The sequence below is a fragment of the Cebus imitator genome, unplaced genomic scaffold, assembly GCF_001604975.1.
Source record: "Cebus imitator isolate Cc_AM_T3 unplaced genomic scaffold, Cebus_imitator-1.0 Scaffold115, whole genome shotgun sequence".
In the NCBI taxonomy this organism is placed as follows: domain Eukaryota; kingdom Metazoa; phylum Chordata; class Mammalia; order Primates; family Cebidae; genus Cebus; species Cebus imitator.
Genome location: NW_016107430.1, coordinates 1,700,273 through 1,713,851, shown reverse-complemented (window position 1 = coordinate 1,713,851; position 13,579 = coordinate 1,700,273). Strand labels below are relative to the sequence as shown.

Below are 13,579 nucleotides of genomic sequence, written 5' to 3'. Positions count from 1 at the left end.
TTCTGATGCTAGATTTGAAAGTTAGGATAAAGGTGGTGTAAAATAGGAGCTACATCCATAGAAGAACCTTCTTAGAAAACAAGCAAAAGTATAAAAATGTAATTTACAGAATCACTCCTCAATGATTTTAACCCCAAATTTCTGCAAACAAGATATTTTAAATATATCATGAGAACGTCTTATTAAATTTACTACTTTTATAAGATAGAGAGCAAAAATTCCATGTTTGTTTCATTTGAGTATTCAGAACTTATGGTTTCAAGATGGTTAAAAAAAACACACACATTTTCACAACTTTCTCCCAAAAATTACCCAAATTCAAAAGAACAATAAATAGGAACAGTATATCTTCGTGAAATCAGATAATATTTGTAAATCTAAAAGACAATATATGAAGATGGAAGGACTTAGAAGGCTGGCAAATGATTTAAGATAAGACAGTTGTTAAAAGGCAATGCTTGTAGTTCTGAGAAATTCACAATGGAGCATCCGAAGAAAAAGTTAAGAACTGGAGGTACGTGCTTGCTTCGGCAGCACATACTAAAATTGGAACGATACAGAGAAGATTAGCATGGCCCCTGCGCAAGGATGACATGCAAATTCGTTGAAGCGTTCCAAAAAAAAAAAGAAGAAGAACTGGAGGTACCAGGTACTTCTGAAGACTTGGATGTGGTTGAAACCGCAGCTGTAAACAAAAAGATTGCTTAGAAAATCCCTTTCTGGAGCCCAGAATACCAAGTGACTTTTCTTTCCTCATCAGAGATTGAACCAGAGCCAACCTCTTACAAAGGGGATTTCAGACCCAGCAGAAGGAGAGGTTCAAACAATTGAATAAGGGAAAATGTGAATTCTGAAAGAGATACCCAGCAGAAATGTTAATTTATAGAGACAGGGTGCTTTTCACCAAATAGTTTGATAGGATAATACAGTGGGGAGAGGATATTAATTAACATGTGTTCTCTTTTAGAAAGTTGCTTTCCTGTCCTAGAAAAAAATAGGACTTTTTGCATTCAGTTGATATAATGGTTGTTATGGCAACTACTTTGCGTTGAATGGCAAGGCGGTAAGCATGTGTATCCAGCTTTGGGTTGATGCAGCCACATTGTTTTTTTCTCCAAATGAATGGTTAACTTTCTAAAGTGAATAAGTACATTTTCAGTAGAAAAAGATGCAAAATATATAAATAAAATCTACTGTCAGCTCAAAATTTTTCAGCAGGCTGAGTATGAAAGCCTCCCAGAAGGGACTATTTGGTGAAAGTTGGTTTAAGTAAAAATGAAATCTTGACAACTTATCAAGCTCAGTATTTACCAATATTCACCAGTGTCCAGAGGCTTTTTAGTGTTACTGTTTGCATCATCTACTCCACAAACAGTTACTGGGAACTTTTGATACAGCATATGCATATTCAGGAAAAAAAAAAAAAAAACTTAGGCTAGGGGAAAGAAGATAGAATTCCTTTTTGTAATATTCAGACTGTAGCTATAAATGTCACATAAATCTGCATAACATTGCCTTCTTTTAATCAGCTCATCATTACGAATTTCAGACATGTTTTCTAAATTAGAAACTAGAGCTTTTTATTAATTTATTTGAAGAACGTTATCTGCTTAACATTTAATGAGATTTCAAGCAATTGTTTAAGTCTGATGATATTTTGAAGTCCATTACTTTATCAAAAAAAACAAAATCTTTGTTCTTTTATATAAACTTTTATGTTTCCACAACCTTCAGGATAAGAAAAATGGTTTATGGACCAGATGTCTTTTGACCATAAAAGTTTCTCTTAAAGAAATCTTCAAGATGCTGAACTAGAGATGTCTTAATGGTATGATGAATCCTTAAACACTTTCTTCAGATTTCTCTATGATCTTTTCAGATTGTGATAAATTCTGATGGTTTATTATTTATTTATAAAGAGGCATTTCCATCTTGAGAAAAATAAGAGAGAAGAAAGATAACTGATTTCAGGAGCAAATCTTCATATAAGCCTGGGAATGCATTGTGGCAACGATAACTCAGAAATACTGACATGCCACAGCAAAGAGAGTATATCATAGCTTCCAAATGCAAAACAAATGTCAAGAATTGCTGAGCCAAAATGTTAAATTGTCAAAAGAATGGTTTTGCTCTATGCATTTTAACCACTGGCAAAGGAAATGTGTCAACAATCACTGGTTGATAATATTATCTTAAACTGTTAATTATAAACTACAAGAAAGATAAGACTTTCAGCAGTTGATGGCTAAGAAATTTATCACAATTTTGTAGTAGGCACTAAAGGATATTGGCTATAGGTGAATCAGAATAATTTCGGTCCCCAGTTTATTCTAAAACACCTATCATGTGACAGTTAATAAAACATGACAAATTTCTCCCCTTGCTTCCTACCTCCCCACACAAAGAAACAAACACTATTAACATTCAGTGGAAATTGAGCTTGCCTGGATCCAAAGAAAACGTAAATCCCTTTTTAAAGTCAGTGGTTTTCCTGGGGGTGGTCCTCAGACAAGCAACAGCCATATCATCTGGAAACTTCTTAGAAGGTCCTAGAATCACTTTGGAACTGAGGCCCCACACCAGACTTTCTGAATCAGAATATCTGGGGATAGGGCTCAGCAATCTGTATTTTAAGCCTTGCAGGTGATTCTAATGTTAAAGTCACTGTATAGGTGAAAAGGGAGGCAGACAGGGAAGTGCTGGGGAGAGAAGGGGAGGGTCCCCGGCAAGGGCTCCATCCTCGGGCCTGTGCCCATGGATCTAAGTGAGAATAGGCACTCTGGGTTTTCAGGCCCAAATGTTGCATTTTCCAAAACCACTCAGGCCTGCCACGCCCCACAGTCCTGTGCCCACATAAACCCAAGATACCTTAGCAGGCACACACACAAATGGCTGGACGTCGAGAAGAGCAGAGCACACCAACAGACACTGGCAGACCAGCAATGGCGGAACTACGTGGACACCGAGCGGAATTCGGCAGGGGCAATCCAGAGGGGAGTTTGGCCGCTGAGCAGCCTGACCCCACGGGGAGCAGCCTGACCCCACGGGGAGCAACCTTCCCACTCCATCCTCCTGCTGGTTCCCCATCCATGCTGCTGAGAGCTACCTCCGCTACTGAATAAAACTTTGCGCTCATCTTCCAAGTTGACATGTGATCCGATTTTTCCAATACACTAGGGTAAAAACCCAGCATGCAGAAAGCCCTCTGTCTTTGTAATAAAGCAGAGAGCCTAAATGAGCTGATTAACACAAGCTGCCTGCAGACGGCAAACCTTAAAAGAGCACATTGTAATACGCGCTCACTTGGGCTTCGGGAGTTGTTAACACTCACCCCTAGAAGCTGCCGTGGGTGGGATCAGAACCGGAAATGCTCCCCACGACCTCTGTACCTGCTCACCTGCATGTTCCCCCTAGGAGTTGAGCATTGGGGACACCAAAGAAGCGAGCCACACCCCTGTCACACACCCTGCAAGGGACATAAGGGAACTCTCTCATTTCATAAAATCCTAAAACCATTCTGTATGTTGGATACTCAGCTGTAACACCTATCCTTAAATACCCATTCGAAGGGTACAAAAATGTAGTTCAATAGTCCATCTCAAAATATGCCCAGCATGGTCTCTAGTATTGGAAAAAATGTTTCTGGCTCTTTTGGCACTGGATAATGCATTTGACTTGGGGCCATGTTTGATGAAAAATACATATATTTAAATACAATTTAATGCAGTAAGATGCATAGACTATGAGACTATGGGGAAACTGACAATAAACAAACAGACTAGAACATTAGCATTTACCATTATGTTTGTTTCAGGGAACATATTTATTGAATAGCCTCATGGGAGGAATTCACACAATTCAAAATATTTTCTTTCTCTTTCTTTCCCTTTTTAAACTGAATGTTTGTAGTTTCATTCAAATAAGTGAATTGTCCATGTGGTATACTATTTTGGCCATATTATTTGACTATGTGCTGTGTTAGAATAAAATCTCTTGTTAAGAACTATTCAAACAAATTAAATTTTGTAAAGTTGATTTGAGCAAAGACAGGTTCATGAACTGGGCAGCCTCTGAACAAAAAGAGATTCAGAGAGCTCCACCCAGCAACATGGGAAGGACAATATTTATAGACAGCAAAATGAGGTGATGTACAAGAAATAGCTTGATTGGCTACAGATGGGTATTTGCATTTATTGGACATGGTGTGATGAGACATTTGCTTTCTGTAAACATGGTCTGATCAGTTGGCAGCCTGTGATTGGCCGAGCCTTGGCTACTGTAATTGACTGAGACTCAGCTATTTGTTACAAGAATATACTTTTATTACGGTTGCAGTTTTTTTACATATTAAGTTAGTTTGTAGTTTACTATGTAGGGATTCAAAGTACAAAGGCAGCCTTAAGACAAATTTATTTTAATTTAATTTAACAGAATAAATCCATGATTTTTTAAACACTTGAGATCCAAATAATTTTGTGTTATTCTCAGTTTGAGCAATGTGATTGTTCTGTGTGATTATGGATGAAACTAAGCCTGTTTTCTCATTTTCCTTTTTCTACACATGGATTTTAAGAACTGATTTTGAGGTTATTTATTGCAGGGTGTGTGTGTGTGTGTGTGTGTGTGTGTGTGTGCATGACTGTGTGGTGTTTGTGCATGTGCTAACAACCAAAAATATTCCAATAAAAAGTTTTATTCAGGGAATGTAAAGATCTTTGAATCTTAGCCAATCTATTTCCATATTAGCATCACATTAAGCAGTAGAAAGTAAACAAGAAAACATACTACCTATTTAGATGCAGAAAATTTATTCAATAAAAATTCCAAACAATCTGGGAATAGCAAAAAAAAAACTTTTAGTTTATAGAGGGTTTCTGTAGGAGGAAAATGATAGCAAATATGGACAAAATAGCAAAACTCTGAAGTAGTTCCCTTTATTCTGGAATAAGGCAAAGATAACTGCCATCACTTCTAATATTCAATATTGTACTAAAGGTTTAGCTAATGCAAAAGACAGGAAAGATATACAACAAGAAGCATGGTAATAATAGAAAGTGATACCACTCTCTTTATTTTTAAATGATGAAATTTTCTATATAAAAATGCAAGAGAAATTGTATATAAGTTATTATAAATAATTATAGGGTTTTTAGACAGTAGATCTACATATAAAAATGAGTGGTTTTAGGATTGCTAATTCCATTAAATGCATTGGTTTAAAACTTTTCATTCACAATAATAATAAAAACTTAAAAACACCATAAGAACCGTATTAAGAAATTTTATAAATGATTTAAATGTGGAGAAAATTATAAAATATTGCTAAAAGAGATAAAAAGAATTAAATTGAGAGATGCTGTTTTTATATATGAGAAGCCTCAATATCATAAAGATATCAATTATTTCAAAACTAATTTAAAATTTTAACCCACAAAAAAATTTTGTTGAGATTTTGACAGGATATTGAGAGAGTCATGAATATTTTGAAATACAAAACAGTATACAAAATTGTTGTGGCAGATACTGAGATTATTATAAATCTATGGTAATTAAGAAAGTGTTTTAAGTGATCCAAAACCAGGGTGACACAAGGAAAATAATATAGAAACTCCAGAAAATGACCCAGACATTTATGGAACTTCGTATATGACAGTGATAGTATTATAATTAGTGGGAGAATATGGGTTACTCAGAAAATGGTCTTAGGACAGTATATTATTCAGATTTTAAAAATTGCTATTAGAGTGATACTGCATATTACAACAAAAATGTAAATATAAAGAGCAAAACTGTGTATTCTGGGACAATATAGCAAAATTTTTATCAGGACAGATTAAGAAAACATTTCTTAATGCAAATAGAGATAAATAATTTTAAAAAGTCTAAAATTTTCAAACACATTAAGATTTTAAGTTTCTGTACAAAAAGTCAATCTGAAAATATGTCAGACTAGAAAAATATTATAATGTGTATAATCATTGAAACATAAGTATGAAAAATATACAGTATAAATGATTCCTAAAAATTAGTAAGAGAGAAAAAGTCAACCCAGTAGAAAAATGGGCAAAAGGTATGAAGAGAAATCTGACTCCTGTCTACCAACTCCTACAGAAAAGAAAAATTCAAGAGAAATTCAAGTCACTTCCATTATATTGACAAAATTAAGTATTTGACTATACCAAGTATTGGTAAGATTATGGCATAACAAGAACTTTTCATACATTGTGGATTGAGATAAATGTTGTTACAATCACTTTGGATAACAACTTGGAAATAGTTAATATTTTAATTTTAAAATGTGCATGTGTCTGACAATGGCTGAGAACTATCAGCACTAACAAGGATGACTCTTACAAACATTAAATCTAAACAAAGCTATATTTTATGCAGGAATACATACTCATGAAGTAAAAAATAGAGAAATGAATGAGCATTAAACAATCTAATGGGCAGATGACATAAAGTTACCTTTTGGAACTCGACTATGTCATCATCATATTCTTCTGTCTTCAATATCACTGCTCTCCAAATAATTTGAGAGTAGTTTTTCCCTAACCCACTCTTTCCTCCACAATTTCCTTCAGAGTCACAATAATGTCTGGCATAGTTTATTCAGGGTGCTGTAACAAAATATAAATGGAGGAGCTAAACAGAAATTTGTTTTTCACAGCCTGGACACTGGGAAATTCAAAATCAAGACACCCACAGATTTGCTGTCTTGTGATGACCCACTTTCTGGTTTATAGATGGTGCTTTCTGTCTGCACATGGCAGAGGAGACAAGGCAGCTCCCTGGGGCTTCTTCAGTAAGGGCCCTAATCCCATCCATGAAGGCTCTGCCTTCATGACCTAATCACACTCCTTGACCCCCACCTCTTAATACCATCACATTGGCAATTAGGTTTTCAATATAGGAATTTTGGCAGCGGGGGACACAAATATTCAGACCATAACAATGTCCAAACTAAGGATTGTAAACTCATCGTGGGCAGAGATGGTCAACACTTCTCTGTGTTTCCAACCCCCAGAACAGTTCCTTACATACAGTTGTACAGCAAATGCACTAAGATTTAAATAACCCTATAATGATTTGTTTTTGTTCATATTATTGTTCGTGAGTTCCTATAACAATAAATCTAACTTTGAATCTTTTTGCAAATAATGTTGAATGCCTTGGAGGAAAATTAAGGTTACACCGTAAGTTTAGATTTAGAACATGAAGTAAGGCTAAAAGTATGATAAAAAAAAATTCCATGTTTATATGAGAATGCAGTCTTATTATGCAATGTATCTTACCAGTAATGTACTAAAGAGTAATCAGAGAATTGCCATGGGGCAAAATATAGAATAAAATAATGTTTGAATAGCTACAGCAGACAGACTACATTAATTATAACATCAATAAAATGCTGTCTCCTGAAAAGAATATTTTATGAACTTGGGGGAAATATATTTTTCTCCTCCAACAGTACAAAGTAACTTACATTTCGTTAATAGGTTATGAAACTCTGAGTAGATTCATTTTCAGAATTAGACAGATTTGTGGAGAAGTGGCCTTGGTCTTCCAGATATGTGGGAATTTCATGCCTAAAGCCAAGAGCATCTTGGGTCTCCTCTCTTCTTATCTTAAGGGCACTAATTCTTCTTATGGTCTTGTTAGTCAATTATTTCCATGTTGTGAATCTAATATTCTTTTATTATCCATCTATGAATTTCTAGGAATAAACAGCATCCATATCTGCAGCCTCTAGTGTTGAGATAAGATGGCTCCACTGTCTCGGCTGTCATTTAGCAATAATGCATTCTGTCTTATAATGCTTCCTTACATTTCACAGTATTCTACAATATAAATTGCTCTATATATAGTACCTTATTTAACTTTTAGTGTATAACTTAATAGAAGATGCAACTGAGGTTTTAAAAAAATCTAGTGACTCAGGTTTCTAGTAGTAGTACCATGAGTCTGAACCTAACTAACCCCAATATACCAAAGTGTTTTTAAGTTTGGCTAATTTCCATTGATTTCTCATATTTTTTCCCATGTTTATAAAATAAAAAAGTCTTAAGTAGAGGAAACAGTCTTAAGCTATAACGTTCACCTAAAATATAGATACTTAGTGAAGCCTTGCTTGATGAAGCGAGTAAAAATAGATACACTTTCATTATATGAAGCTTTCTGAAGAAGGTAGAATTTTTGTTTTTCAAGATGATAGGATGTTTGAGCAGGAAAGAGTTTGTTAGGAAAAAAGAGGCAACATAAAATAAAGTGACATCATAATTCAGATCCTGGAAGTATCTTAAAATGGATACGGAGACTTGAACACAAACACTCAGAAAGAAGATCTGAGGATATTTCAAACAGAATAATATTAAACATTACAATTAATGCTATAGAACAACATCACTAAGATGTAAATGACAATAGAACAATAAGAAGACCCAAAGGGTCTTCCCAGGAGTAGTATACGTTTACATAAAATCTATGTTTTGCTAGATTTTAAAAAAATCAACCCTGTATGTATTCATGAGCAGAAAAAAGAAAGAAAAATATATAGCCAGGTTGGGAAGTTATTAGAATATCATTTGCTTAAACTGGTTCATATAAAATTTTAACCTTGCAGTGTAGCTTTCAGCTTTTTTCACATAGAATATTGTATTATCAATGTATTTTTTCCTGTGCATTTACTTAAATTATATATTCCTTGTTTTAAATTCACTGCTTTTTGACAACTTTATATATCATTTGATTATTAAACTAGCACACAGCATGCAACAGGGAGATATTGTGCTCTGCATCGTTTGTTAATTTCTACTATGCAGTTTGAGTAAATTTAAATTCTTCTTGCCTGAGGGAGGAATCTTCTTGGTTCTCAGTGCTACTTAGGCATTTCAATAAAAATATAAAACCATTTAGGTTTTCAGAAAGCAGGTATATCAGAAGATAATATGCTGTCCAAAAGTACTTTAAATCACCCATCAGCTTAGCTTTTTAAAATGTGCTATAACTTTACCAACACTGGAATGTTTTATGGTCTAAAACAGTAGCTTTAAAATTTTAAACGTTCTTTTTCACTCTGTGAAGTCTAACCTAGCACAATGTGTTACTTCTCATTGCAGTGTTTCAAATTGTGTGTGCTTAGAGGACTGAATTTTCAGTTTTGATTTATCATCTTGTGAGTCAAGTACTCTTAATTGCTTTCCTATAAGATAAAGCTTTACTCATTTCAATTTTACAAATAATTCATGAGCGCTTATGAATATGCACATCCTATCTTGTGTAGAATAACAGTATCAATTAGTTTTTTTCTCAGAGTAATAGATTAAATAAAATTGGATTTAGAATAAGAAATAGCTTATAAACAAAAGGATTTATAGAAAATAACTTTCATCTTTCTTGGTTGTTTTAGAAAATACATTTCAATTGTCAAAATATAAGGTCAGTTCTCTAACATTTGGCACACTATGTTATTATTCATCATTTTTCCCAACAATGTGTGTTATGTTGTGTGCATGATAGTACTAAAGATACACAATGGACAAATATGTTAGCCTAGAAGAAAATGAACGTATTTTCAAAGTATGGTATTATTTACATATATGTTTGTGTTATTGAAAATATTCTATTACTTTCTAAGGCAACTGTATTCTTATAAACTTAACATAACTTTGTACTTCTAAAATGCATATTTGGGACTCAAAATTCACTTTTTATGGTTGGAAATGAGATTTCTATTTACATTTGTAATTACAGGATAGGATTCTTATTTAGGGTTAAAATAGGAATAACTTTTCATGGAAAAATAGAATAATTTGGTTTTGTCTTCTACCATTAGCTGTTCAGAGGTGAGTAACAATAGAATTCATTTCAGTTATGTGCTTACCATTAGTCTTAGATATACCAACCCCAATGCATATAGTAACATAAACTGATATGTTTAACAGCACTGTTATGTTATACGTTAATAATCAAAAGATTTTTTTATCTCACTTTGAGCTGATAATTATATAAAGTTTATTTTATTTATATTGGTGACCTTAATTTATTATTTCTTTGGAAGAACACTACATTAATATCTTCTGTTCTGTGGTAGAATAATGTATTTGTGCTGTTTACAAGAAAATCCAATACCAGTTTGCTTCTTAGTTTGCTCTAGCCATAATAGAATTATGTGGCTCAAAGGAGCTATCTCCCTAGTGTTTGTTATAACAATGAGAGAAATTTACCAACTATCTTCAGCCATTTGGCCCCTCTACTTAACTTTTGTCAGCAAAGAAAATACATTTTCCCATTATATAACTCCTCCCCCTGCAATGGTTAATAAGAAGTTTGAAGCTGAAATGCTGCCTGAGATTTTATAAGGCTAAAACTCTCAGGATACTTCAGAGAGTAAGATAAATAGGAGCATATAAATTTTGTTTTCATAGTTAGTAAAATAAGGACCCTTGGAGATGAATGCACACAGGCAGCATTCTTTTGCTTTCTTCCTTCCTCCCTCCCTTCCTTTCAAAAAAAAAATTTTTTTTTTTTGTAAATTACTCAAGCAGCAATCAAATGATTACACGTAAAAAGTTGTTGCTTAGTAATGGTTTTTAGGATTCTTTTTTGCCTGAACTTCTATAGAATCCTCTTACTTGTTCTAAGAGATAAGTAATGATTAGGAAAGTAGCTACTAGTTTTAGAAAACTTTGAGTACAAAATGGGCTGTTTTAGAATTTTTAAAATCTGTAGTGATTTCTCAATCATTTCAAGTGTTAAAGAATCAGTCTGGGGAGGACAGAGATGGGGAGCAAAGAATTTAGAGATGCACAAAAACCAGAAATGAATTCTTATATTCCAAGAAAAATAATGCTATTACATGTATATAACAATAGAGTTTTGGAAGTAAAGGGGAAATTAAAAATATTTTACCCTGAATTCTGTTTCTTGGAACATAAGTTTTACAGGGTTTCTATAATCAATTTGAAAAATATTGGCTTAAGGAAAGGCTAGAGTGTTTTAATTTGTTTTGTTTTATTTAAACTGAAGGACTCCATAGTGCCTGTAATTTGCTCACAAACATTTGAATTAGCAGACTAAACACTACATTCATTGAGGATAAACAAATATTTTTGAAACATCTCATAGATCTTAAGTTTGCCTCCTACAGAACACAATTTGGGTTAACATTAATCAAGTCTGAATTCTTCTTTTTTTCAAATAGCTTGGGGATAGTAAATAATATCCTAGCCAAGATGGCCTTAATATTTCCTTCAGTTTGACTAAACTTTAGACAGGTTTCTCTTTGACTGCAGACCCTTGATTTCCCTTTTCTTAGAGCATTTACTATAGAAATTTTGCATTTGTAAATTCTTTCTCTGCCCCTTTGAGATGTAAATCTTCCAGCCTCTTACCAGCTTTATAATCCAGGAAATTTTCTTCTCAAGGACCAGAGAGCTATCCTTTTGAAATATAATCATCAAGATAGATAGTGCCCCTATCTCTTAGTCTCTGTGCCAAGGTAGGAGTCTGATTTCCATAAGTTACAATTAGGAAAGACAGGTAGGCTAATTATATTGACCAACCTCTGCCCTCACATTTTCTGCTACTTCACTCAGGCACTGATATGGTTTGGCTGTGTCCCCACCCAAATCTCATCTTGAATTGTAGTTCCCATAATTCCCATGTGCTGTGGGAGGGACCTGGTGGGGGCAGTTTCCCCATGGTATTCTAATAATAGAGAGTGAGTTTTCACAAGATTTGATGGTTTTATGAGGGGCTTACCTTTGCTCAGCTCTCTTTCTTCTTCTTGCCACCATTTGTAGAAGGATATGTTTCCTTTTCTTCTACCACGATTTTAAGTTTCCTGACACCTCCCCAGCTCTGTGGAACTGTGAGTTAATTAAACCTCTTTCCTTTATAAACTACCCAGTCTCAGGCAGTTCTTTATAGCAGCCTGAGAATGGACAAATACAGGCACTTAAAAATGTTCCCCCCTTTTGTTTCAGTTCAATCTCTCCCCTATTTTTGTTTCAGTTCAATTTCTCTCCCATTGCAATTGTCTTGACTAAAAATCTTCTTAGCCTATTTAACCTGTCCAGTGCAATTTATCTTTGACAGTCCTCAGATCACACAACAACTTACACAGCCAAGACTAGATAATAATTCTGAATACCAAATGCATACTTATAAAATGTTAATATTTGTGATATACAAGTTTGGTAAGAAATATTAAAGATGGTTTGTCACACCTTACATCTGAGAACATTTGTTCTATTTATTTGTTTCTTATGGTAGTTATTTGAGAGAGAGGTATACTAGATACAATCTGAATGCTTCATTTTTGTAATCATATTTATTAGAATTATTTTAAAACTCAGAGAGGTTTTCTCATGCCTATTGAAGTAGAAAAAAGCTTATTTCATTTTGTTTCCCAGTATATAGTCTGTTGAGAAACAGAAGCAATTTTAAAGTAATCCTCCAATTAAAGTCAGAAACAAACCCTAAAGGCACACATCCGTACATTAGATTTCAATAAATGATTTTCCCTAGTTTAACAAGCAACTTCAAGTTTCTTGCAGTTTTTTCCCTTTTATGACCTAATTTGTGTTGGGCTATCTACTCGATTCATTCTTCCTAAATCAGAGTTTCATTCTAGCTGTTCGAAGTATTCTAGACACTTATATACAAAGACATTGGAGTTTATCCTGACCATATTATTTTAGAACTTCTGCAGACAAGAAAACTAAGGAATGGTGATCACTAGGTGCTTGTGATAAGTTATATGGTAACTTGAAGATACTTAAAATTAATACATTTTCTTATGTTTTACTTTTTTTATTATGCTCTTATAAAACTATGTTGATATTCTGCCACTTAACGTTAAAGGCTATATTCTAGGATTTTAAAAAATTGATCATTCTTAGAGATACAATTAGAAATTGGATTTCTCTTCTTTCTGACACAATAAGCACCTAATTATTGAGTATATATTGTGTGAAATTTGATTATTCTGTTATTATGCTCATTAAACATGGTTTACTTGGTACTTTCCACTTAGTGGGACACTGAAGCATTCACAATCTGTAAGAAGGGACAGATGTTTGTTTCCATTTTGTAAATGCAGAAATTAAATCTTCCTAGAGGTGAATTTCCTAGGATTATTTAGCTAGTTAGTGGCATAATTAGGATGTAGCTCTCTAATTCTGAGTTCTTTCTATGTTGTACTACTTCTATTTGAAGCTCTATGGCAATTAAATAATGCAATTCTATAAATTTTTAAAGATTGCTAAGAACCTTCATCAAATTGTGGACTGAGAAAGATAACAGAATGATTTTCCTCAATCTCATCACTTTGGTATTAATACATGTATTATTTATCTATTCACTTAATAAGCCACTTAAGGTTTTCAAATGTAAGTGGAATAAGAATCTAATGCATGAGGTAAAAATAAATGGGAAATGGAAAACTTTTGATGTGTGAGTAAAAGAATAAACTTGTATGTTCTGAGGTTTTATGCTCAAAAAAAAAATATTTAAAATGAAGAAAACAAAGGAAATGAGGGGAATTTCTTTTCCTGTCCAAAATAAAGTAATAGGTAAT

General features: G+C 33.6%; 1 non-coding gene across 1 annotated transcript; it reads left to right on the top strand.

Annotated features, from left to right (window-relative positions):
- Nucleotides 1–520: 520 nt before the first annotated feature.
- Nucleotides 521–624, top strand: LOC119472726. Its single transcript, XR_005201916.1, has one exon. It is a non-coding gene; the product is annotated as a U6 spliceosomal RNA (small nuclear RNA).
- The last annotated feature ends 12,955 nt before the right edge of the window (nt 625–13,579 follow it).